The sequence below is a fragment of the Phyllobates terribilis genome, unplaced genomic scaffold, assembly GCF_046119375.1.
Source record: "Phyllobates terribilis strain yellow unplaced genomic scaffold, ASM4611937v1 Scaffold_120__1_contigs__length_5212024, whole genome shotgun sequence".
Taxonomy (NCBI): domain Eukaryota; kingdom Metazoa; phylum Chordata; class Amphibia; order Anura; family Dendrobatidae; genus Phyllobates; species Phyllobates terribilis.
In genome coordinates, this window is record NW_027362880.1 from 1,650,394 (window position 1) to 1,676,451 (window position 26,058).

At 47.2% G+C, this 26,058-nt stretch overlaps 1 protein-coding gene across 2 annotated transcripts in view; it reads right to left on the minus strand.

The window, feature by feature from the left end:
• The window catches only part of LOC141201636 (uncharacterized), a 35,021-nt gene extending 16,189 nt beyond the window's left edge, over positions 1-18,832 (minus strand). The window contains exon 1 of one of the 2 annotated variants that reach the window (XM_073663651.1): positions 18,768-18,832. The gene's annotated coding sequence lies outside the window, so the exon portion shown is untranslated. Of the gene's footprint in view, positions 1-3,759; positions 3,861-18,767 lie in introns of those variants that run through there. The other variant, XM_073663652.1, reaches the window with a different exon arrangement.
• Positions 18,833-26,058: the final 7,226 nt, after the last annotated feature.

Consider the following 26,058-nt stretch of genomic DNA (forward strand, 5'->3'; position numbering starts at 1 on the left):
GAATGCTGAATGATGAATCAGTGAGCTTTCGACTTCCTGATTCATTATCCTATTCAATGGTATTACTGTCACAGGAATGTGGATGTAGCTGAAATTTTGATGATTGGGAAGGAGAGGGTGCCCATTGCTGACCCGCACCGAGCCCTCTCAATTCACAGGCATTATAGTGGCCACATGGGCTGCCACTATGGATGATATGCCCCTGCCTATCCAACTATTGTGTGGTAAATATCTTATAGGTTCTGGGTTCATTAGTATCTGCGCCAAGAATGGTGCTGAGTTTTTATTAATTGCCATGGGGTAGTCGGTGAGATGGGTGGTACAAAATTGTGTGTCTAATGGGTAGTACTGTGGGAAACCCTCCGCCCCCAAATTAAAATATATGCACTAAAAACTGGACTAACATATATATACTTAAAACTACAAGCTGAATGGCTTACCCTATCCTGTACCTAAACAAAGCTGTTACAGCCTAAGTGCGGAGTTTGGCACCCTAAGAGACGACAATGGCATCCCCACACACCGGTGGCTGTCCCTCAGAAGCCCTAGATAACCCTGATACATAACCCTAATACATATATATATATATATCTAAAAAAATACACTGATACATTAAATAGGACCACGTATGTCTCAAGGTATATGTAAAGGAAAGGGTATGGTACTCTTCAGAGAATGTTTCAATAATCCGCCTCAACGCGTTTCCCCAACAGGTTCATCAGGAGACTTGATTCAGGGATGTTAATTCATGATGTTCAGCATAGTGTGCCTAATAGCCAGGTGTCCAGACTAGGAGAACCATTCCCTTTCCTAGAAGTGAATTGTCATAGGATATACAGAATGGAGTCTGTCTACAATAATGTACTGTGCTTGAGCTTCTTCTCATGCGCGAGAGGTCCAATAATGTCCATCTCCTACTGTGCATGTCCGGAAGTGACATGCTATAAAGTTTAATGGCGGATAAACTGATTGCTGCCACGCTACTCGTACCCTTCACTGCGCATGACCGTAGTTATGCATTCCACGCCGGAGAGCATCTAGGGTAATTTTTGGCGATTGTGCATGTCCGGACGTGTGTTCCATGCCGGAGCGCATATTGAATCTGGATTGCATTCCTCCCATATAGAAAAGTCCTTTCTCTGAGATCAGCGTCATGGGAGACTAAAAACAAGTATTGCACATCCTCCCATCAGGCAATAGGCATGTAGATCTACTTTATCACTACATAAAATATGGGATGGTGGCCCACAGTATATTCCTAAATGGTCAAATTTGACCCCTATTACATAATTTGATATATACAATGATCACCGCACTTGTTAATTACTAAATAGTATATGTGGGATATAACTGATAAGAAATAATTCTGATATAGAGGCTCAGATATCTTGATGAAGTACAACAATATGTGAACCCGATTCACAGGGAACTGAGTAGAAATGGGTAGAGTATAAAATCCAAAAATGTAATTCAGAATATGGATGTATTCACACAAAACAGGCATAGGAAATTTGCTCATCGAGTCCCTTAGGGGCTTGTGGATCCAATCTGGAAATCCACTCACTTTCCTTTTTGAGGATACATGTATTGTGATCACCTCCTCTCACATTGGGTTTAACCACCTCAATGATGCAAAAGGAGATGTTTCCGGTTTCACCTCGATGTACACTGTTCATGAGTCTCACTAATTGGGGTATCCTGACCATGGCATAAAATTACCCAAATGCCCCCTCCTCCTAGACTGCCTCTTGGTCGTTCATACATAATCTAGGGGACAGGTGCATGTGGCCACATATAAAAGTCCTGAGGTTTTACAGCTGGAATAATCCCTCTGGAAAAAGATTTTACCTGTAGAGGAACTTGAGAAAGATTTACATGGTCTCATCCAATTACATGTACAACTTTCTCCACATCTAAAGAAACCGCAGACTCTTCAATCCAGCTAAGTCCACTTGGGTGCAGGTTTTTATAGAAACTATGCACTAAACGGACCCTAATTGACCGACCCTTTCTGAAAGTTATTGTGGGAGTAGATCCCACAGCACCCTCAGGTCCAGGGTTTTCTCAGGATATTAAAGATATGGTCACTCTGATTCTCGTAAGTTCCTATTACTCGTGTTATCCCATCTTCTTCTTGGTCTCTTGGTTAGGTATGGAGGAGTGTCTGTCTCTCCTGATTTTCTGCAAATAATCGTGTGAAATCCAAAATCTACTGTAGGTACCTTTTTCCATGAATCTGGTGTTCATGTCTATTGCCTGTATGTTAAAATTTGTGACATTAGAGCAGTCTCTTCTCAACAGTAAAAATTGGCCCTTGGATATTGCTTTTTTTAAGGAGGATGGGGTGGTGACTATCCCACTACAATAGTTTATTAGTGCTTCTAGGTTTATGGTAGATGAGTGTCCCTAGGGTCCCATCCCCTTCATTCTTGATTAGTACATCCAGGAAAGGCAACTGGTAATATTTAACCCCTTTCTGACGTATGACCTAATAGTACGTCTTGGTGACCTGGGCCTATTAGACCAATGACGTACTATTAGGTCATACGGCAATCGCGCCCGCACACAAGCAGTGCGGGGCGATCGCCGACGGGTGTCAGCTGATAGTACCAGGTGTCAGCTGTGACAATGTGCAGGGAGTGGTCCCGCACCGTTTCCGGCACATTAACCCCCTCAATGCTGCGATCGAAGTCGATCGCAGCATTGCGGTGGCAAGGGGAGGTGATCGGGATACTCACCTCCTCTTCCGGCCTCCAGCGCTGTCTGCCGTGGCTTCCCGGATGTTGCCATGATGACCCGATGTCGTCATGACAACATCCGGGTCACCAGACAGCAGGAAGATTCTTTGGTCATGCGCAGTGCATGACAAAAGAATCTTCTCCCTGTGCAGCACTGACAGCCTGTATAACACAGGAATGGTGCTGCATTCCTGTGCTATACAGGCAATCAGAATAAAAAAAGTGAAAGTCCCAGAGTGGGACACAGAATAAAAGTCCACAAAGTGTTAAAAAATTTAAAAAAAAAAAAAAATAAAATTTTTGTAAAAATATTATAAAAACAATAATCCACCAAAATAAAAATATAATGTACCCATTAATAAATATTATGGAAAAAAAACAAAACAATAAAAGTACACATATTTAGTATCGCCGCGTCCGGAACAACCTGACGTATAAAACTGTCCAACTACTTAACCCCTTCAGTGAGCACGGTAAAAAAAAATAATAAAAAAAAAGAAGCAAAAAACAATGCTTTATCATCATACCGCCAAACAAAAAATGAAATAACACGCGATCAAAAAGACGAATATAAATAAAAATTGTACCACTGAAAACATCATCTTTTCCCGCAAAAAACAAGCTGCCATACAGCTCCATCAGCCGAAAAATAAAAAAGTTATAGCTCACAGAATAAAGCGATGCAAAAAAATATTTTTTTCTATAAAATAGCTTTTATTGTGTAAAAGCGCCAAAACATAGAAAAACAATATAAATGTGGTACCGCTGTAAACGTACTGACCCGAAGAATAAAGCTGCCTTATCAATTTTACCACACGCGGAACAGCATAAAAAAAAAACCCATAAAAAAAATTCTGGAATTGCTGTGTTTTGTTTATTCTGCCTCCCAAAAATCGGAATAGAAAGCGATCAAAAATTGTCAAGTGCCTGAAAATGGTACCAATAAAACATCAAATCATCCCCCAAAAAACAAGCTGTCACATGACTGTTGGCCAAAATATGGAAAAGAGTAGTTACTTACCGGTAACGAAATTTCTCGGAAACCATGACGGCACCACGGAGAGAGGGGATCCGCCCTTCAAGGACAGGAAACCTACAGATAAAAAGGGCGGCACCTCTCTCCCGCATCAGTTGGTTTACAGAGCACCGAGAGGACCGCCAGGTTAGTAACACCAGATATGGCATTTTTATTTATATATTATATATATGTATTTTTTTTTTTTTTTTTTTTTTTTTAGACACACCCTGTGACTAAACAAGCAGGTAGTAATGATTGTGCACACCCATGTGTAAGAAAAAAGGGGAGGGAATGTACAGGTGCCGTCATGGGTTCCGAGAAATTTCGTTACCGGTAAGTAACTACTCTTTCGCTTTCCCCATGACGGCACCACGGAGAGATTGCAGAGCAGTGAAGATTAGGGAGGGACCACCTCTTCCAGAACCCTTCTGCCAAAGGTAAGATCTGAAGACGATGTTAGATCCAGCCGGTAGTGTTTAAAGAACGTGGAGGGAGAAGACCAGGTCGCCGCTCTACATATCTGTTCGATTGTAGCTCCGGCCTTCTCCGCCCAGGAGGTTGCCACTGCCCTCGTCGAGTGAGCCCTTAGGCCTGCTGGCGCTGTTTCCCCGCTTGAGGAATAAGCCAGGGAAATGGCTTCCCTTATCCACCTTGCCAGGGTTCCTTTGGAAGCTTTCTGTCCCTTCCGAGATCCCTGGAAGCACACAAACAGAGCCCTGTCCTTCCTACACTCCCGTGTGGCCTCTAAATATTGCATAATGCACCTCCTGACGTCCAAAGTGTGAAGGACCTCTTCCCCCTTGTTTTTTGGGGCTGCGCAGAAGGAAGGGAGGGTAACTTCCTGTGACCTGTGAAAAAGGGATCCCACCTTAGGCAGGTACGCAGGGTCGGTCCTAAGCGTCACTCTGTCGTCTAGAATCTGCGTAAAGGGGGGTCCAGCGGATAGTGCTTGGATGTCACTAATGCGGCGAGCCGAGGTGAGGGCTACCAGAAGGGACGTTTTAAGGGGCGCTTCCCCTAGTGGTTCAAAGGGACCTCTGGTCAGGGCTGAAAGAACAAGATTTAAATCCCACGGAGGAGCCTTCCGGGAGGGGATGGGCCTGGATCTATGAGATGCCCTGATGAACCTGGAGACCCATCTACCCCTTGCCAGGTTGCAGTTATACAGGACTCCCAGAGCTGCCACCTGAACCTTCAGCGTGCTCGTGGCCAACCCCAGCTCCAACCCCCTCTGAAGGAACTCCAGGATGGTAACCACGGGGGCCTCCCCCACTATATCCGTACCTGCAAAGGAAAGGAATTTCTTCCAAGTCTTCCCGTAGAGCCTAGTAGTTACAGGTTTCTCCGTAAGTCCCTGACAAGGACAGGAAACCAACTGATGCGGGAGAGAGGTGCCGCCCTTTTTATCTGTAGGTTTCCTGTCCTTGAAGGCCGGATCCCCTCTCTCCGTGGTGCCGTCATGGGGAAAGAGAAAATTATAGCTCTCAAAATATGGTGATGCAAAAACTAGATTTTACCAAAAGATGCGTCTTTTAGTGTGTGACAGCTGTCCATCATAAAAACCCGATATGATTCTGGTATCTCTGTAATCGCACCGACCCGAAGAATAAAGTAGTCTAATCACTTATACTGCACGAGGAACGGCGTAAAAAATAAACTCTAGGGTTGGGCTAGGGATTTTTTTCAAAAGTTAAAAAAAAAAGATGACGATATGGCGACTAGTGTTAAGCACAAGTGCTCGCTACTTGAGTTTGCATCGGGAGCTCGGGTATGCACTGAGTATCGCAAGTGCTCAAGTGACATGCTCGAGTCTCTGCCTCATATGCTTCATGGCCAAAAAACCTTGCGGGGATTGCCTGCTATGCACGAGCGATCCCCGCATGTTTTTTTTTGGGGTGTCTAATAACCATGAAACATGCGAGCGGGGACTCGAGCATGTCACTCGAGCACGCACGATACATGGTGCATACCCGTGTACCTGATGTAGACTCAAGTAGCGAGCACTTGCGCTCAAGACTAATGACAACTTATGCAATATGATGACCTAATGTTGTCAAATTCTGTGTCGTACCTCTGGGTTCAAAATGTTCACTTTACCCCTTGATAAAATCCTTGAGGGGCGTAGTTTCCAAAATGGGGTCACGTGTGGGGGGGTTTCCACTGTTTAGGCACATCAGGGGCTCTCCAAATGTGACATGGCGTCCGCTCTCCATTCCAGCCATTTTGCGTTCAAAAAGTCACACAATGCTCCTTCCCTTCTGAACTCTGCCGTGCGCCCAAACACTGTATTTTCCCCACCTATGGGGTATTGGCGTACTCAGGAGAAATTGCACAACAGTTTTTGGGGTCCATTTTCTCCTCTTACCTTTGTGAAAATAAAAAAATTGGGGCTAAAACATTTTTGTGGAAAAAGTTAGATTTTTTTTATTTTCACAGCTCCATGTTATAAACTTCTCCAAAGCACTTGGGGGTTCAGGGTGCTCACCACACATCTAGATGAGTTCCCTGAGGGGTCTAGTTTCCAAAATGGTGTCACTTGTGGGTTTTTTCCACTGTTTAGGCACATCAGGGGCACATCCGCTAAGTATTCAAGTAAATTTTACATTCAAAAAGTCAGATGGCGGTATCTGCGTGCTCAGGAGGAATTGTAGAACAAATTGCATGGTGCAATTTCTCCTGTTACCCTTATGAAAATGCAAAATTGGGGGCTGAAAAACATTTTTGTGGGAAAAATGTGAAAATTTTATTTTTACGGCTCAATGTTCTAAATTTCTGTGAAGCACCTGGGGGTTTAAGGTGCTCACCACACATCTACATAAGTTCCCTGAGGGGTCTAGTTTCCAAAATGGTGTCACTTGTGGGGGGTTTCCACTGTTTAGGCACATCAGGGGCTCTCCAAACGCAACATGGCGTCTGCTAATTATTCAAGCAAATTTTACATTCAAAAAGTCAAATGGCGCTCCTTCCCTTCTGAGCTCTGCTGTGTGTCCAAACAGTGTTTTTTCCCCACATATGGGGTATTTGCGTGCTCAGGGCAAATTGCACAACAAATTTTGGGGTCCATTTTTTCCTGTTACCTCTGCGAAAATAAAAAAATGGGTCTAAAGTAACATTTTTGTGAAAAAAGTTAAATGTTCATTTTTTTCTTCCACATTCCAAAAAATTCCTGTGAAGCACCTGAAAGGTTAATAAGGTTCTTGAATGTGGTTTTGAGCACCTTGAGGGGTGTAGTTTTTAGAATGGTGTCACTTTTGGGTATTTTCTGTCATAAAGACCCCTCAAAGTGAATTCAAATGTGATGTGGTCCCTAAAAAAATGATTTTGTAAATTTTGTTGGAAAAATGAGAAATCAATGGTCATCTTTTAACCGTTATAGCTCCCTAATAAAAAAAAATGTTGGTTCCAAAACGGTGCTGATGTAAAGTAGACATGTGGGAAATGAAATGTTATTTATTAACTATTTTGTGTGACATATATCTCTGATGTAAGGGCATAAAATTTTAAATTTTGAAAATTGCAAAATTTTCCAAATTTTTGCCAAATTTCCGTTTTTTTTTTACAAATAAATGCAAGTGATATCGAAGAAATTTTACCACTATCATGAAGTACAATATGTCACGAAAAAACAATCTCAGAATCAGGGGGATCCGTTGAAGCGTTCCAAAGTAATTACCTCATAAAGTGACAGTGGTCAGAATTGTAAAAATTGGCCAGGTCATTAACGTGCAAACCACCCTCGGGGGTAAAGAGGTTAAACTCTGATATAAATCTCAGGCCCACTCTACGGATATTGAGTTCCCTGACAAATTCAAGAAACTTTACCAGATGATAAAAATGTCGTCAATATATCTATACTAAGCCCCAAGATATGGTTGCCACCACTTATGATCATCTATGAATATTGTGTTTTCCTCCCACCAGCCCAGAAATAGGTTAGCATACGAGGGGGCACAGTGGCTCCCCATCGCAGTACCCCTGAGCTGGTGGAAGTACTTCCTGTCAAAAAGAAAGAAGTTATTATGAGCAAGAGTGAATTTTAGAAGATCCTCCATAAAGTCATTATGTCTGCTATACTCTACTGATCTCGATTTCAAGAAACATCTTACTCCTCTGATACCATCCTCATGCGGTATAATACTGTACAAAGACTAGACATCTAGTAAGGCCTGCTCCCCTACATGCATGTATACATTATTATTATTATTTATTATTATAGCGCCATTTATTCCATGGCGCTTTACATGTGAAAAGGGGTATACATAGCAAAAACAAGTACAATAATCTTGAACACAATGTGACAGCGACTGGTACAGGAGGAGCGAGGACCCTGCCCGCGAGGGCTCACAATCTACAAGGGATGGGTGAGGATACATTAGGTGAGGGTAGAGCTGGTCATGCAGCGGTGGTTACTGCAGGTTGTAGGCTTGTCGGAAGAGGTGGGTCTTCAGGCTCCTTTTGAAGGTTTCCACGGTCGACGAGAGTCTGATGTGTTGGGGTAGAGAGTTCCAGAGTAGGGGGGAAGCACGGGAGAAATCTTGTATGCGATTGTGGGAGGAGAAGATAAGAGGGGAGTAGAGAAGGAGATCTTGTGAGGATCGGAGGTTGCATGCGGGTATGTACCGGGAGACTAGGTCAGAGATATATGGAGGAGACAGGTTGTGAATGGCTTTGTATGCCATAGTTAGGGTTTTGAACTGGATTCTCTGAGCAATGGGGAGCCAGTGAAGAGATTGACAGAGAGGAGAGGCCGGGGAATAGCGGGGGGACAGGTGGATTAGTCGTGCAGCAGAGTTTAGGATAGATTGGAGGGGTGCAAGAGTGGTAGAAGGGAGGCCACAGAGCAGGACGTTGCAGTAGTCAAGGCGGGAGATGATGAGGGCGTGCACTAGTGTTTTTGCAGATTCATGGTTGAGGAATGTGCGGATCCGGGAGATATTTTGGAGTTGGAGTCGGCAGGAAGTGGAAAGGGCTTGAATATGTGGTTTGAAGGAGAGTTCAGAGTCCAGGGTTACTCCAAGGCAGCGAGCTTGAGGGACTGGGGAGAGTGGACAGCCATCGACATTGATAGATAGGTCAGATGGGGGGGGTGAATGGGATGGCGGAAAGATGATGAATTCTGTTTTGTCCAAGTTAAGTTTTAGAAATCTAGCAGAGAAGAAGGATGAAATAGAGGACAGACATTGTGGGATTTTGGTTAGTAGGGAGGAGATATCGGGTCCAGAGAGGTATATCTGTGTGTCATCAGCATAGAGGTGATAATGAAAGCCATGAGACTCTATAAGCTGTCCCAGGCCTAAGGTGTAGATGGAGAAGAGCAGAGGTCCTAGTACTGAACCTTGGGGGACAGCGACAGATAGGGGGCGAGATGAGGAGGTGGTGCGTGAGTGGGAGAAACTGAATGTCCTGTCGGTTAGGTATGAGGAGATCCAGGATAGGGCTAAGTCTGTGATGCCAGGAGATGAGAGAGTTTGTAGTAAGAGGGAATGGTCCACTGTGTCGAAGGCAGGTGACAGGTCGAGGAGGAGGAGGACGGAGTAGTGTCGCTTAGATTTGGCGGTTAGTAGGTTGTTGGTGACTTTAGTCAGTGCAGTTTCAGTAGAATGGTGCGGTCGGAAACCAGATTGTAGGCGGTCGAAGAGAGAGCAGGAGGAGAGGTGGGAGGACAGTTCAGAATGGATGTGTTGTTCCAGTAGTTTTGAGGCATAGGGTAGAAGTGATATGGGGCGATAGCTAGTCAGAGAGGATGGGTCAAGGGAGAGCTTTTTGAGGATGGGTGTGATTGAGGCATGTTTGAAGCATGAGGGGAAGATACCAGTTGTTAGTGACAGGTTAAAGAGGTGGGCTAGGGTTGGGATGAAGATAGTGGTAAGGTTTGGGATGAGGTGGGACGGGATTGGGTCAAGTTCACAGGTGGTGAGGTGTGATTTGGTGAGTAAAGAGGATAGTTGATCATCCGTAATGGCGGAGAAGGTGGTTTTGGAGGAGGAGGGCTTAGTAGGTGTGGGGAGGGGCTGTGGGGGCTTTAGGCAAAAGCTTTGTCTGATGGTGTCAATTTTCTTGAAGAATGAGGCAAAGTCTTTGGCTGAAATAAGAGGAGAGGGAGGAGGCACTGGGGGACGGAGGAGAGAATTGAAGGTGTTGAATAGTTGTTTGGGGTTGTGAGACAGAGAGGATATGAGGGATGCGAAGTATGTTTGTTTTGCTGCAGTGAGTGTGGACTTGAAGGTAGTGAGGGATTGTTTGAATGCAATGAAGTTATCATTGGAGTGGGACTTTTTCCATCTGCCCTCGGCAACCCTGGAGGCCCGTCGCAGTTCTTTAGTTAGGCTGGTGTGCCAGGGTTTTCTATTGATTGTGCAAGCTTTGGTATGTGTGAGGGGGGCGACCGAATAGAGAGCTGCAGCTGTTGTGGTGTTGTATAAAGTGAGAGCAACATCTGCATCATGTAAGGAACTAATGTCTGTAAGAGGGAGGAGGGATTCAGAGAGTGAGTGTAGGTCAAGGTGTCTGAGATTTCTGCGAGGGTGTGCAAGTTTGTGGAGTGGGGATTGTTGACCTGGAGAGGAGAGGGTAGAGAATGTAAGTAGGTTGTGGTCAGAGAGAGGGAGAGGTGAGTTAGAGAGGTTAGATAGGGAACAGAGATGGGTGAAGATGAGGTCCAGCATGTGGCCGTCTTTGTGGGTGGGTGTGGAAGACCACTGAGTTAGACCGAAGGAGGAAGTGAGGGATAGAAGCTTAGAGGCCGCTGAGAGGGAAGTGTCAATGGGGATGTTAAAGTCACCCATGAGGATAGTGGGGATGTCAACGGAGAGGAAATTAAGTAGCCAAGTGGTGAAGTGGTCAAAGAAAGTGGTGGTTGATCCTGGGGGGCGGTAGATGACAGCCAGTTGGAGGGGGAGTAGATGCGCACGCAGTGCACTTCAAAAGATGGGAGAGTAATTGAGGGCGGCAGTGGGATATGGGTGAAGGAGCAGTTATCTGAGAGGAGGAAACCTATTCCTCCACCGTGCTTGCCGGTGGGGCGCGGGGTGTGGGAGAGGTGGAATCCGCCATACGAAAGTGCAGCAGGAGAGGCCGTGTCAGAGGGGTTGAGCCAGGTTTCAGTGATGTCGAGGAAGGAAAGCTTGTTAGTGATGAAGAGGTCGTGAATGTAGGAAAGTTTGTTGCAGACGGAGAGAGCGTTCCATAGAGCTCCTGTTAGGGGGACTGGGGAAGCAGGGGCTGGGAGGATGGGTATAAGGTTAGAAGGGTTACGAGAGTTTGGGATAGATTGTGGGTAGGAGGTGGAAGTGATTGTAGGGATGTGGTGAGGAGGGCCGGGATGTGGAGAGATGTCGCCAGCAGTGAGGAGGAGCAGAGAAAGCATTAGTAGGTGGGAGCAGGAGAGGGCATGAGGTGGCTGTCTGTGTTTGGAGACAAAGGATTGTACAGTACAGACCAAAGGTTTGGACACACCTTCTCATTTAAAGATTTTTCTGTATTTTCTTGACTATGAAAATTGTACATTCACACTGAAGGCAAAAAAACTATGAATTAACAAATGTGTAATTATATACTTAACAAAAAAGTGTGAAACAACTGAAAATATGACTTCTATTCGAGGTTCTTCAAAGTAGCCACCTTTTGCTTTGATGACTGCTTTGCACACTCTTGGCATTCTCTTGATGAGCTTCAAGAGGTAGTCACCGGAAATGGTGTTCACTTCACAGGTGTGCCCTGACTGGTTTAATAAGTGGGATTTCTTGCCTTATAAATGGGGTTGGGACGATCAGTTGTGTTGTGCAGAAGTCTGATGGATACACAGCTGATACTCCTACTGAATAGACTGTTAGAATTTGTATTATGGCAAGAAAAAAGCAGCTAAGTAAAGAAAAACGAGTGGCCATCATTACTTTAAGAAATGAAGGTCAGTCAGTCCGAAAAATTGGGAAAACTTTGAAAGTGTCCCCCAGTGCAGTTGCAAAAACCATCAAGCGCTACAAAGAAACTGGCTCACATGAGGACCGCCCCAGGAAAGGAAGACCAAGAGTCACTTCTGCTTCTGAGGATAAGTTTATCCGAGTCACCAGCCTCAGAAGTCGCAGGTTAAGAGCAGCTCAGATTAGAGACCAGGTCAATGCCACACAGAGTTCTAGCAGCAGACACATCTCTTCAACAACTGTTAAGAGGAGACTTTGTGCAGCAGGCCTTCATGGTAAAATTGCTGCTAGGAAACCACTGCTAAGGACAGGCAACAAGCAGAAGAGACTTGTTTGGGCTACAGAACACAATGAATGGATATTAGACCAGTGGAAATCTGTGCTTTGGTCTGATGAGTCCAAATTTGAGATCTTTGGTTCCAACCACCGTGTCTTTGTGCGACGCAGAAAAGGTGAACGGATGGACTCTGCATGCCTGGTTCACACAGTGAAGCATGGAGGAGGAGGTGTGATGGTGTGGGGGTCCTTTGCTGGTGACACTGTTGGGGATTTATTCAAAATTGAAGGCATAATGAACCAGCATGGCTACCACAGTATCTTGCAGCGGCATGCTATTCCATCCGGTTTGCGTTTAGTTGTACCATCATTTATTTTTCAACAGGACAATGACCCCAAACACACCTTCAGGCTGTGTAAGGGCTATTTGACCAAAAAGGAGAGTGATGGGGCGCTACGCCAGATGACCTGGCCTCCACAGTCACCAGACCTGAACCCAATCTAGATGGTTTGGGGTGAGCTGGACCGCAGAGTGAAGGCAAAAGGGCCAACAAGTGCTAAGCATTTCTGGGAACTCCTTCAAGATTGTTGGAAGACCATTTCCGGTGACTACCTCTTGAAGCTCATCAAGAGAATGCCAAGAGTGTGCAAAGCAGTCATCAAAGCAAAAGGTGGCTACTTTGAAGAACCTAGAATATAAGACATATTTTCAGTTGTTTCACACTTTTTTGTTAAGTATAAAATTCCACATGTGTTAATTCATAGTTTTGATGCCTTCAGTGTGAATGTACAATTTTCAAAGTCAAGAAAATAAAGAAAAATCTTTAAATGATAAGCTGTGTCCAAACTTTTGGTCTGTACTGTATGTTGAGGAATAGCTCTGAGGAGGAGGTGAGATGGATGGGGAGAATGGAGGGAGAGATGAAGAGTTCCTTACTAGGTGTAGGGATGAGGGGTGGTTGTAAGAAGTGAAGGATTAAGGGGGCGAGAGTGAAAACAAAGACAAACATTGTTTACTGGGACTTAGTATCCAGTTACCTTCAGGATTAATTCTTATTTCTCATACTTCAACTAATGGCCATACTTAAGGTAATGGCCACAGACTAAAGTCTGACATAGACTCCTGGCCCACAATATATTTGTTACAGATTGCATTCAGCTGTGAACCAGAGGGGAGTGGTCTGTGCTCATCTTGATCAGATGATTAGGGCTGAAACAGATGCTGGCTAGTCAAAGACTAAGTAAACAAGGTCATAAATGAAAGTGGGGGGTAGCTGGTGTAACTTGGAGGACATACTATTAGTAAATAGGAGTAGAGAAGTATAGAGAAATCTGCATGGGAGTCAAGACGGAAAAGCTGGGTCACATACCATTAGTAAATAGGAGTATACATAGAGGGGAGAAGGCAAAACCATTTTCCAGAGGGATAATTCCAACTATAAAACCTCAGGACTTATTCTAACTGCAGAACATCAGGCGGTACTATGAGAACATTATACTGTGTGGGGGGGCATCATACATACTGCATAAGGGGCATTACGCTGTGTGGGGACATTCATACTGCATAAAGGGCACAATGGTGGCATCATACATCCTCCATACTTTCGTATGGCGGATTCCACCTTTCCCACACTCCCCGCCCCAATGGCAAACATGGTGGAGGCATAGGTTTTCTCCTGTCAGATACCTGCGCTTTCACCCAAATCCCACTGCCACCCTCCGTTACACTCCCCTCTCTTGAGGCGCACTGTGTGCGCATCTATTCCCCCTCTGACCTCCAACTGGCCGTCATTTACCAACCTCCAGGGCTAGCCACCACTTTCTTAGACCACTTCACCACCTGGCTGCTTCGCTTCCTTTCCGCTGACATCCCCACTATCATAATGGGTGACTTCAACATCCTCATTGACACTTCCCACTAGTCTGTCTCTAAGTTCCTATCCCTCACTTCCTCCTTCGGCCTTGCTCAATGGTCTTCTGCAGCTACTCATAAAGATGGCCACACACTGGACCTCATCTTCACTCGCCTCTGTTCCCGATCTAACCTCTCTAACTCACCTCTCCCTCTCTCTGACCATAACCTCCTCACATTCTCTACCCTCTCCTCTCCAGGTGCACAATCCCCACTCCACGAACTTACACACCCTCGCAGAAACCTCAAACACCTTGACCTACATTCACTCTCTGAATCCCTCCTCCCTCTTACAGACATAAATTCCTTACACAATGCAGATGTTGCTGCCGCTTTATATAACACCAAAATAGCTGCAGCTCTCGACTCGATCGCCCCTCTCACACATACCAAAGCTCGCAGAATCAACAGGCAACCCTGGCACACCAAACTTACTAAAGAACTGCGACGGGCCTCCAGGGTTGCGGAGCGGAGATGGAAAAGGTCTCACTTCATCGCATTCAAATAATCCCTCACCATTTTCAAGTCCACACTCACTGCAGAAAAACAAACACACTTCTCATCTCTCATATCTTCCCCGTTCCACAACCCTAAACAGCTATTTAACACTTTCAATTCTCTCCTTCGTCCCCCAGCGCCTCCTCCCTCTTCTCTCATCTCAGCCAAAGACTTTGGTTTATTCTTCAAGCAGAAGATTGACACCATCAGACAAAGCTTTTGCCTAAGTCAGTACAACCCCTCCTCATATCTACTCAACCTTCCTCCTCCAAACCCCACTTCTCCACCATTAGAGAAGGTCAAGTCTCCTCTTTACTCTCCAAATCACACCTCACCACCTGCGAACTTGACCCAATCCCATCCCACCCCACATCTCTAACCTTACCACAGTCTTCATCCCAACCCTAACCCACCTCTTCATCCTGTCACTAACAACCGGTGTCTTCCCCTCATGTCTCAAACACGCCTTAATCACACCCATCCTCAAAAAGCCCTCCCTTGACCCATCCTCTCTGACTAGCTACCGCCCCATATCACTTCTCCCCTATGCCTCAAAACTACTAGAACAACAAGTCCACCTTGAACTGTCCTCCCAGCTCTCCTCCTGCTCACTCTTCGACAGCCTACAATCTGGCTTCCGACCGCACCACTCGACTGAAACTGCCCTGACCAAAGTCACCAACAACCTACTAACCGCCAAATCCAAGCGACACTACTCCATCCTCCTCCTTCTGGACCTGTCATCTGCCTTCGACACAGTCGACCATTCCCTCTTACTACAGATTCTCTCATCTCTTGGCATCACGGACTTGGCCCAATCTTGGATCTCCTCATACCTAACATACAGGACATTCAGCTACTCCCACTCACGCACCACCTCCTCATCTCGCCCCCTATCTGTCGGTGTCCCCCAAGGTTCAGTTCTAGGACCTCTGCTCTTCTCCATCTACACCCTCGGCCTGGGACAGCTCATAGAGTCTCACGGCTTTCAGTATCACCTCTATGATAATGACACACAGATATACCTCTCTGGACCAGATATCTCCTCCCTACTAACCAAAATCCCTCAATGTCTGTCTGCTATTTCATCCTTCTTCTCTGCCAGATTTCTAAGACTTAACATGGATACAACAGAGTTCATCATCTTTCCACCCTCTCATTCATATCCCCCATCTGACCTATCCATCAACGTCAATGGCTGTTCACTCTCCCCAGTCCCACAAGCTCGCTGCCTTGGGGTAACCCTGGACCCTGATCTCTCCTTCAAACCACATATCCAAGCCCTTTCCACTTCCTGCCGACTCCAACTCAAAAATATCTCCCGGATCCGTGCATTCCTAAGCAAAGACTCTGCAAAAACACTAGTGCATGCCCTCATCATCTCCTGCCTTGACTACTGCAACCTCCAGCTCTGTGGCCTCCCTTCCAACACTCTTGCACCCCTCCAATCTATCCTAAAATCTACTGCTCGACTAATCCACATGTCCCCCCACTATTCCTCGGCCTCTCCCCTCAGTCAATCCCTTCACTGGCTCACTCAAGTTCAAAACCCTAACCATGGCATACAAAGCCATCCACAACCAGTCTCCTCCATACATCTGTGATTTAGTTTCCCGGTACTTACCTGCACGCAACCTCCAATCCTCACAAGATCTCCTTCTCTACTCCCCTTTTATCTCCTCTTCCCACAATCGCATACAAGATTTCTCCCGTGCATCCCCCCTACTCTGGAACTCTCTAACCCAACATATCAGACTCTCGCCTACCATGGAAGCCTTCAAAAGAAACCTGAAGACCTACCTCTTCCGACAAGTCTACAACCTGCAGTAACCACTACCCCACCACATTACTGCATGACCTCCTCTACCTCCACCCATCCCTTGTAGACTGTGAGCCCTCGCAGGCAGGGTCCTCTCTCCTCCTGTACCAGTTGCTGACTCGTTTTGTTAAGATTATGTAAATGTTTTTGCTATGTATAGCCCTATCACATGTAAAAGCGCCATGGAATAAATGGTGCTATAATAATAAATACTACTAATAATAATAAGGGGCACAATGGGGGCATTACACTGTGTGGGGGTATCATACATCCTGCATAAGGGGCATAATGGGGGCATTACACTGTGTGGGGGCATCATACATCCTGCATAAGGGGCATAATGGGGGCATTACACTATGTGGGGGCATCATACATCCTGAATAAGGGGCATAATGGGGGCATTACACTCTGTGGGGGGCATCATACATACTGCATAAGGGGCATAATGGGGGCATTACACTGTGTGAGGGCATCATACATCCTGCATAAGGGACATAATGGGGGCATTACACTGTGTGGGGGCATCATACATCCTGCATAAGGGGCATAATGGAGGCATTACACTGTGTGGGGCATCATACATCCTGCATAAGGGGCATAATGGGGGCATCATACATCCTGCATAAGGGGCATAATGGGGGCATTACACTGTGTGGGGGCATCACACATACTGCATAAGGGGCATAATGGGGGCATTACACATCCTGCATAAGGGGCATAATGGGGGCATTACACTGTGTGGGGGCATCATACATCCTGCATAAGGGGCATAATGGGGGCATTACACTGTGTGGGGGCATCATACATACTGCATAATGGGCATAAGGGGGGCATTACACATCCTGCATAAGGGGCATAATGGGGGCATTACACTGTGTGGGGGCATCATACATCCTGCATAAGGGGCATAATGGGGGCATTACACTGTGGGGGGCATCATACATCCTGCATAAGGGGCATAATGGGGGCATTACACTGTGTCAGGGCATCATACATACTGCATAAGGGGAAAAAAAAAACAAGCAATGTGAACTGAGGTCTAAGATGGTAGACATGCAAGAAATAGGAGCATGTTCACACTAGCAAAAAGAAGCAAAACCTACAAAAGACAAAAAATATATCTCATACCCTACCATCATTATATATAAATGTAAAGCAAAGTTGCATAATAAATATAGGGTACTTAGTGAACTATTTTTGATCAAAAAAGTATACAAGCCGTCCCACCAGCGGCAAGGTGACCCTAAATTGGGACGGTACCTATACTGTCTATATTAAAAACCTTACTGTATATCAAAGTTGAAGTAATGCATATAAAAGGGTAGACAAATAGGACCGGGTCCCAACTCCAGACCACCTAGGCCCGTGGTAAGCTACATATATACTAATCAGCTCAACAAAGGGGATGCCACACCCTTAAATTGCACAGAATGCAAACAAGACAAAAAAACAAGCAATGTGAACTGAGGTCTAAGATGGTAGACATGCAAGAAATAGGAGCATGTTCACACTAGCAAAAAGAAGCAAAACCTACAAAAGACAAAAAATATATCTCATACCCTACCATCATTATATATAAATGTAAAGCAAAGTTGCATAATAAATATAGGGTACTTAGTGAACTATTTTTGATCAAAAAAAGTATACAAGCCGTCCCACCAGCGGCAAGGGGCATCATATATACTTCATAAGGGGCATAATGGGGGCATTACACTGTGTGGGGCATCATACATCCTGCATAAGGGGCATAATGGGGGCATTACACTGTGTGGGGGCATCATACATCCTGCATAAGGGGCATAATGGGGGCATTACACTGTGGGGGGCATCATACATCCTGCATAAGGGGCATAATGGAGGCATTACATTGTGTCGGGGCATCATACATACTGCATAAGGGGCATAATGGGGGCATTACACTGTGTGGGGCATCATAAATCCTGCATAAGGGGCATAATGGGGGCATGACACTGTGTGGGGGCATCATACATCCTGCATAAGGGGTATAATGGGGGCATTACACTGTGTGGGGGCATCATACATCCTGCATAAGGGGTATAATGGGGGCATTACACTGTGTGGGGGCATCATACATCCTGTATAAGGGGCATAATGGGGGCATTACACTGTGTGGGGGCATCATACATCCTGCATAAGGGGTATAATGGGGGCATTACACTGTGTGGGGGCATCATACATCCTGCATAAGGGGCATAATGGGGGCATTACACTGTGGGGGCATCATACATCCTGCATAAGGGGCATAATGGGGGCATTACACTGTGTGGGGGCATCATACAGCCTGCATAAGGGGCATAATGGGGGCATTACACTGTGGGGGCATCATACATCCTGCATAAGGGGCATAATGGGGGCATTACACTGTGGGGCAGTAAAGGGGTCCTGTACTATGAGAACAATACGTTTCCTCCCTTCCTGTCTCCATAGATGGGTCGTATGTATCTATTACAGGAAACAGAACAAAAACCTTATGCTTCTTATAAAGGGGCAACAAAAGACCCCAAAAGAGTCTCGGTGCTGAAGGGGTTAATGCCCCCTGCGCCCAGTAATGGGGGTCTCCACATACCTCCACCTGCAGAGCCGCCACCACATATATGGCTGCTCTGTGCGCACAGGACCTGTGATGAGGTCACAGGAGGGGAGGAGTCAGGGGTCACATGATCAGGGGCCTCAGTGGATGCAGGACTCTGCTGTGCTGGTTGTCATGGTGCTGGATGAGCTGAAGTTTATGTGTGGGGTCAGGAGGGGTTTACAGTGTGGATGTAGCAGAGCCGCGTGTGTACGAGGTGTACGGAGCAGAGCCGTGTGTGTACGAGGTGTACGGAGCGGAGCCGCGTGTGTACGAGGTGTACGGAGCGGAGCCGCGTGTGTACGAGGTGTACGGAGCGGAGCCGCGTGTGTACGAGGTGTACGGAGCGGAGCCGCGTGTGTACGAGGTGTACGGAGCGGAGCCGCGTGTGTACGAGGTGTACGGAGCGGAGCCGCGTGTGTACGAGGTGTACGGAGCGGAGCCATGTGTACTAGGTGTACGGAGCGGAGCCGCGCGTGTGCGATGCGTACGGAGCGGAGCAGTGTGTGTACGAGGTGTACGGAGCGGAGCCGCGCGTGTACGAGGTGTAGGGAGCGGAGCAGCGCGTGTACGAGGTGTACGGAGCGGAGCCGCGCGTGTACGAGGTGTAGGGAGCGGAGCCGCGTGTGTACGAGGTGTACGGAGCGGAGCCGCGTGTGTACGAGGCGTACGGAGCGGAGCCGCGTGTGTACGAGGTGTACGGAGCGGAGCCGCGTGTGTACGAGGTGTACGGAGCAGAGCCGCATGTGTACGGAGCGGAGCCGCATGTGTACGAGGTGTACTCAGCGGAGCCGCGTGTGTACGAGGTGTACGGAGCACAGCCGTGTGTGTACGAGTTGTACGGAGCGGAGCCGCCTGTGTACGAGGTGTACGGAGCGGAGCCGCGTGTGTACGAGGTGTACGAAGCGGAGCCGCGTGTGTACGAGGTGTACGGAGCACAGCCGTGTGTGTACGAGGTGTACGGAGCGGAGCCGCGCGTGTACGAGGCGTACGGAGCGGAGCCGCGTGTGTACGAGGTGTACGGAGCAGAGCCGCATGTGTACGGAGTTGAGCCGCGTGTGTACGAGGTGTACTCAGCGGAACCGCGTGTGTACGAGGTGTACGGAGCACAGCCGTGTGTGTACGAGGTGTACGGAGCGGAGCCGCGTGTGTACGAGGTGTACGGAGCGGAGCCGCGTGTGTACGAGGTGTACGGAGCGGAGCCGCGTGTGTACGAGGTGTACGGAGCGGAGCCGCGTGTGTACGAGGTGTACGGAGCGGAGCCGCGCGTGTGCGATGCGTACGGAGCGGAGCAGTGTGTGTACGAGGTGTACGGAGCGGAGCCGCGCGTGTACGAGGTGTAGGGAGCGGAGCAGCGCGTGTACGAGGTGTACGGAGCGGAGCCGCGCGTGTACGAGGTGTAGGGAGCGGAGCCGCGTATGTACGAGGTGTACGGAGCGGAGCCGCGTGTGTACGAGGTGTACGGAGCAGAGCCGCGTGTGTACGAGGTGTACGGAGCGGAGCCGCGTGTGTACGAGGTGTACGGAGCACAGCCGTGTGTGTACGAGGTGTACGGAGCGGAGCCGCGCGTGTACGAGGCGTACGGAGCGGAGCCGCGCGTGTACGAGGCGTACGGAGCGGAGCCACATGTGTACGAGGTGTACGGAGCAGAGCCGCATGTGTACGGAGCGGAGCCGCATGTGTACGAGGTGTACTCAGCGGAGCCGCGTGTGTACGAGGTGTACGGAGCACAGCCGTGTGTGTACGAGTTGTACGGAGCGGAGCCGCCTGTGTACGAGGTGTACGGAGCGGAGCCGCGTGTGTACGAGGTGTACGAAGCGGAGCCGCGTGTGTACGAGGTGTACGGAGCACAGCCGTGTGTGTACGAGGTGTACGGAGCGGAGCCGCGCGTGTACGAGGCGTACGGAGCGGAGCCGCGTGTGTACGAGGTGTACGGAGCAGAGCCGCATGTGTACGGAGTTGAGCCGCGTGTGTACGAGGTGTACTCAGCGGAGCCGCGTGTGTACGAGGTGTACGGAGCACAGCCGCGTGTGTACGAGGTGTACGGAGCGGAGCCGCGTGTGTACGAGGTGTACGGAGCGGAGCCGCGTGTGTACGAGGTGTACGGAGCGGAGCCGCGTGTGTACGAGGTGTACGGAGCGGAGCCGCGTGTGTACGAGGTGTACGGAGCGGAGCCATGTGTACTAGGTGTACGGAGCGGAGCCGCGCGTGTGCGATGCGTACGGAGCGGAGCAGTGTGTGTACGAGGTGTACGGAGCGGAGCCGCGCGTGTACGAGGTGTAGGGAGCGGAGCCGCGCGTGTACGAGGTGTACGGAGCGGAGCCGCGCGTGTACGAGGTGTAGGGAGCGGAGCCGCGTGTGTACGAGGTGTACGGAGCGGAGCCGTGTGTGTACGAGGCGTACGGAGCGGAGCCGCGTGTGTACGAGGTGTACGGAGCGGAGCCGCGTGTGTACGAGGTGTACGGAGCGGAGCCGCGTGTGTACGAGGTGTACTAAGCGGAGCCGCGTGTGTACGAGGTGTACGGAGCACAGCCGTGTGTGTACGAGGTGTACGGAGCGGAGCCGCGCGTGTACGAGGCGTACGGAGCGGAGCCGCGCGTGTACGAGGCGTACGGAGCGGAGCCGCGCGTGTACGAGGCGTACGGAGCGGAGCCGCATGTGTACGAGGTGTACGGAGCAGAGCCGCATGTGTACGGAGCGGAGCCGCATGTGTATGAGGTGTACTCAGCGGAGCCGCGTGTGTACGAGGTGTACGGAGCACAGCCGTGTGTGTACGAGGTGTACGGAGCGGAGCCGCCTGTGTACGAGGTGTACGGAGCGGAGCCGCGTGTGTACGAGGTGTACGAAGCGGAGCCGCGTGTGTACGAGGTGTACGGAGCACAGCCGTGTGTGTACGAGGTGTACGGAGCGGAGCCGCGCGTGTACGAGGCGTACGGAGCGGAGCCACGTGTGTACGAGGTGTACGGAGCAGAGCCGCATGTGTACGGAGTTGAGCCGCGTGTGTACGAGGTGTACTCAGCGGAGCCGCGTGTGTACGAGGTGTACGGAGCACAGCCGTGTGTGTACGAGGTGTACGGAGCGGAGCCGCGTGTGTACGAGGTGTACGGAGCGGAGCCGCGTGTGTACGAGGTGTACGGAGCGGAGCCGCGTGTGTATGAGGTGTACGGAGCGGAGCCGCGTGTGTACGAGGTGTACGGAGCGGAGCCGTGTGTGTACGAGGTGTACGGAGCGGAGCCGCGCGTGTACGAGGTGTAGGGAGCGGAGCCGCGCATGTACGATGTGTACGGAGCGGAGCCGCGTGTGTACGAGGTGTACGGAGCGGAGCCGTGTGTGTACAAGGTGTACGGAGCGGAGCCACGTGTGTACGAGGTGTATGGAGCGGAGCCGCGTGTGTACGAGGTGTTCGGAGCGGAGAAATCCTATCCACTATGCTGTAACACCTTGCCAAACCTGCAGCTGCTCTGACCATGTGCACATACCCTAACAGTTCCCATAGAACAGCAGATCACATACATAGCAGCAGCTTTTGTTTTGGCCAAAAGATTTTGTAAGCCGCCGCCACGACAAGGTAGACTCTTCTGGCCGGGCCCTACTCTATTCTAACCTATTAAACATTTCTTAAAATATCCAGTACTCTATCTAGGTATATTTTTATTTATTTTTCTATAAGGGAATGTGTCACATACATTTTTTCAAATAATATCACATACAAAGGGACAAAAACCGTCACACCATGGCCGGACCAAATATTATCACCACATAGTGACCAAATAATACTATATACAAGGCACATAGAATTAAACGTCATACTCTTGTTCATGCATATTTGTATCCCACCCTGTATATAAACTGTTTATTGCAGGAAATTTGTGTGAAAACCACCGATGTTAGGAAATCCACCCGCATCTGATCTGGTGCAAAGCATAATATCCTGGCAAAGGATCATAGAGTCGCAGATATACCGAGCATTATCTATCATATCAACGGGAGGCAAATAGATGCATCATTGTAAAACAGATGAAAACAAGTATGTACAAAACACTGCTGAGATTACTGTGGAACATTGCAATGGTGAATCAGATTAGATGGAATGTACAAATCCATGCTATCCAGGAGTTGGATGTATAACAAATCAATTGCAATGGGATACGTCTGCATAGAGTCTGATGCAAAACCTGATCGTGAGGCTATAGGTATAGCAAGGATTTCTATCTGTATCAATGAAAAACAGATTGTCATGGAAATATTGAAAATCTTTTCTTCTCCCCTGTCATAGATATTAAGAAGTCTCTCTCCCAGACCCCTCTTCCCTCCTCCCCTATAGTAATTGTCCACGGGAGAAGAGCTGACACTTTGGCCAGTGGCCTCTATGCAAGTTAACACACACATGAGAAGAGCCTTGTAAGCTAATGCTGGCCCAAAAGCTGCTACCAAACCCAATTAACACAGGCTTGTGATAGATTTACAGCTAACTGAGAAGGTTGTATTTCCAGTGCTTCAAAGGGAATGTAACAAAGGCATGCAGACAGCCCGAAGCCGATACTGAATAGGGAATAACTAAAGTTCCATACGTCCGATAATAATGAAGCCTATATTTTGGGTGGCAGGGTCAGCTAAGGAACAATATGGATATTTTTCCGTCGCTGTAAGCCCCTCTGGGGAGCTGTGGCGCAAAAGTAGCAAAATAGCAGATGGCAGCTATACTGTATGTGGTCTCTGGAGAAAGGTAAAATCATAACGGAAAATATGGTATCACTTTCGGGCCTCTACGATCAACCCACGATAAGTTATTGCCAAAAACAGATATCTAATAAAAATATGAAGGCTGGAGACCAGCCCCCGTGATGTCATCACAGGGGGTGTGGGGGCAGGTCTCCCCTTAGGCATAAAAGAATCCATGGAGGATGGATCAGCACTTATGTTGGAAGTTACAAATTTTGTGTAGTACGGGTCACATTCTCTGAACGGGCATCGGAGTGCTTCCCTCCACCTATACTGAGTCGTCCCTGCGAACTGTATAGAGTAAGTTGAGAATTGGAAGACTACAGTAATGTGTTGCCTGACAAAGGTTTTCTATAGAGTGTGGTGTCCACTTTATGAGATGTTACTATCCCGGTCAGGAAAATATCCAGAAATGGAGTGGAAATCAAAGGTTCACCGACAGTGAATTTTAAATTTAAGGAATAGGAATTCAAATACAAAACAAATTGTGACACTAAATGGGGGTCACCTCTCCATACTAAAAGTACATCATCAACATATCTACCAAACCAAAAAATGTGCTAAAAAATGGATTATCATCAGAAAAAATGTGAATTTCTTCCCACGACGACATGTACAGAATAGCCAAAGATGGTGAGAATTTGGAGCCCATGGGGACTCCAAGTACTTGTAAATAATATTTAGAATCAAACATAAAATTATTGTGGGACAACAAATATTTTATGTTATAATGAACCTTTGTAAATTCACAGAATATCCACTATATTTATTTAAATGGTGTTGAACGGCAATGATGGCCAATGCGTGAGGAATGGAGGAATACAGGTTGACAACATTGCTGGTGACAAACCTATATTCTTCCTGCCACACGAACCTGTCAAAACCCCTCAGGACAGACGTAGTATCTTTCACATAGCTGGTGTTTGAATAACCAGAGGATACAAATATTCACCAGCCATTGGCTTAAATTCTCATTCAATGAACGCATACCCTAGATAATAGGGCGAAGAGTGGGGGAGGGGAGATACCCTTTAGTGTTTTGGGGAGCCCATGAAAAATGGGTAAAATGGGATAATCAGGTAACAGCCAAATAAATGCCTTCCTCCAGAATAGTGGACAACATTGTTTTATACAAATTGATAGGATTCATAGAGCACACCGGAGCAGATTTCATATATCAACAGTTCTAATAGCACATACTCCGGGGGAACAAAACATTGTGTGTCCATACAGAATAGTGATCTCACACATTTTTCTTTCCTTGGTCTTGAAAAAGTTCATCATCCGGTAAGGGGTGGAAACAGACAGAAACACCTTAATATGCGTGAAGCCTTCTGGATCTGACGTGTAAATACTAAATACCCTTCGGGTAATGAATTTCCGCAATGACCTGTTTTACATCTATTGATGAAATCCATACTGGTTTATTCCCAGCAGACATCTATATGGTGACATTCCAGGTTTTCTGAATTTATTTTGTGTTTTTCCGGTTATTATTTGCCGGTGTACTTATTTGCCTTTCTGTATATTGCGCTATCATCGCTGATTCATCTTCGCAGAACGCACATAAATGATGCAAATATCTTAAAGATTTTTCAGCAATGACTGAGTATTTCCATTGCAATGTTCTGCAGCTTATTTATCTTCCATTTCTCATATATTTATTTTTGTCCATTTTTTCGCAATATAATTTAATTATTTGTTTTTCGTTGATACAGATAGAAATTCCCACTACATCCACAGCTTCACGATTCAGTTCTGCGTCAGATATTTGTTTTTGTCAGTTTTATTATAATGTAATTACCTGTTTTTCGTTGATACAGATAGAAATGCTTGCTCCATCTATAGCCTCACGATCAGGTTCTCCATCAGACTCTATGCAGACGTCTCCCATTGCCATTGATCTGTTATACATTCAGCTCTTGGATATCATGGATTTGTACGCTCCATCTAATCTGATTCGCCATTACAATGCTCCACAGTAATCTGATTCGCCATTACAATGCTCCACAGTAATCTGATTCGCCATTACAATGCTCCACAGTAATCTGATTCCCAATTACAATGCTCCACAGTAATCTGATTCACCATTACAATGCTCCACAGTAATCTGATTCGCCATTACAATGCTCCACAGTAATCTGATTCACCATTACAATGCTCCACAGTAATCTGATTCGCCATTACAATGCTCCACAGTAATCTGATTCGCCATTACAATGCTCCACAGTAATCTGATTCGCCATTACAATGCTCCACAGTAATCTGATTCGCCATTACAATGCTCCACAGTAATCTCACCAGTGTTCTGTACTTGTTCTCGTATGTTTTACAATGATGCATCTATTTGCCTCCCGGTGATATGACAGATAATGCTCGGTATATCTGCGGCTCTATGATCCTTTGCCAGGATATTATACTTTGCACCAGATCAGATGCGGGTGGATTTCCTTGTAAATTTTCTACTATGTAATCAATTTTGATTTGCATATTTTTTTTCCGCTTTATATGTTCATTGTTATAGGTTTATAGTTTCTCCATATTGGTTATTGTGCATATTATTTTA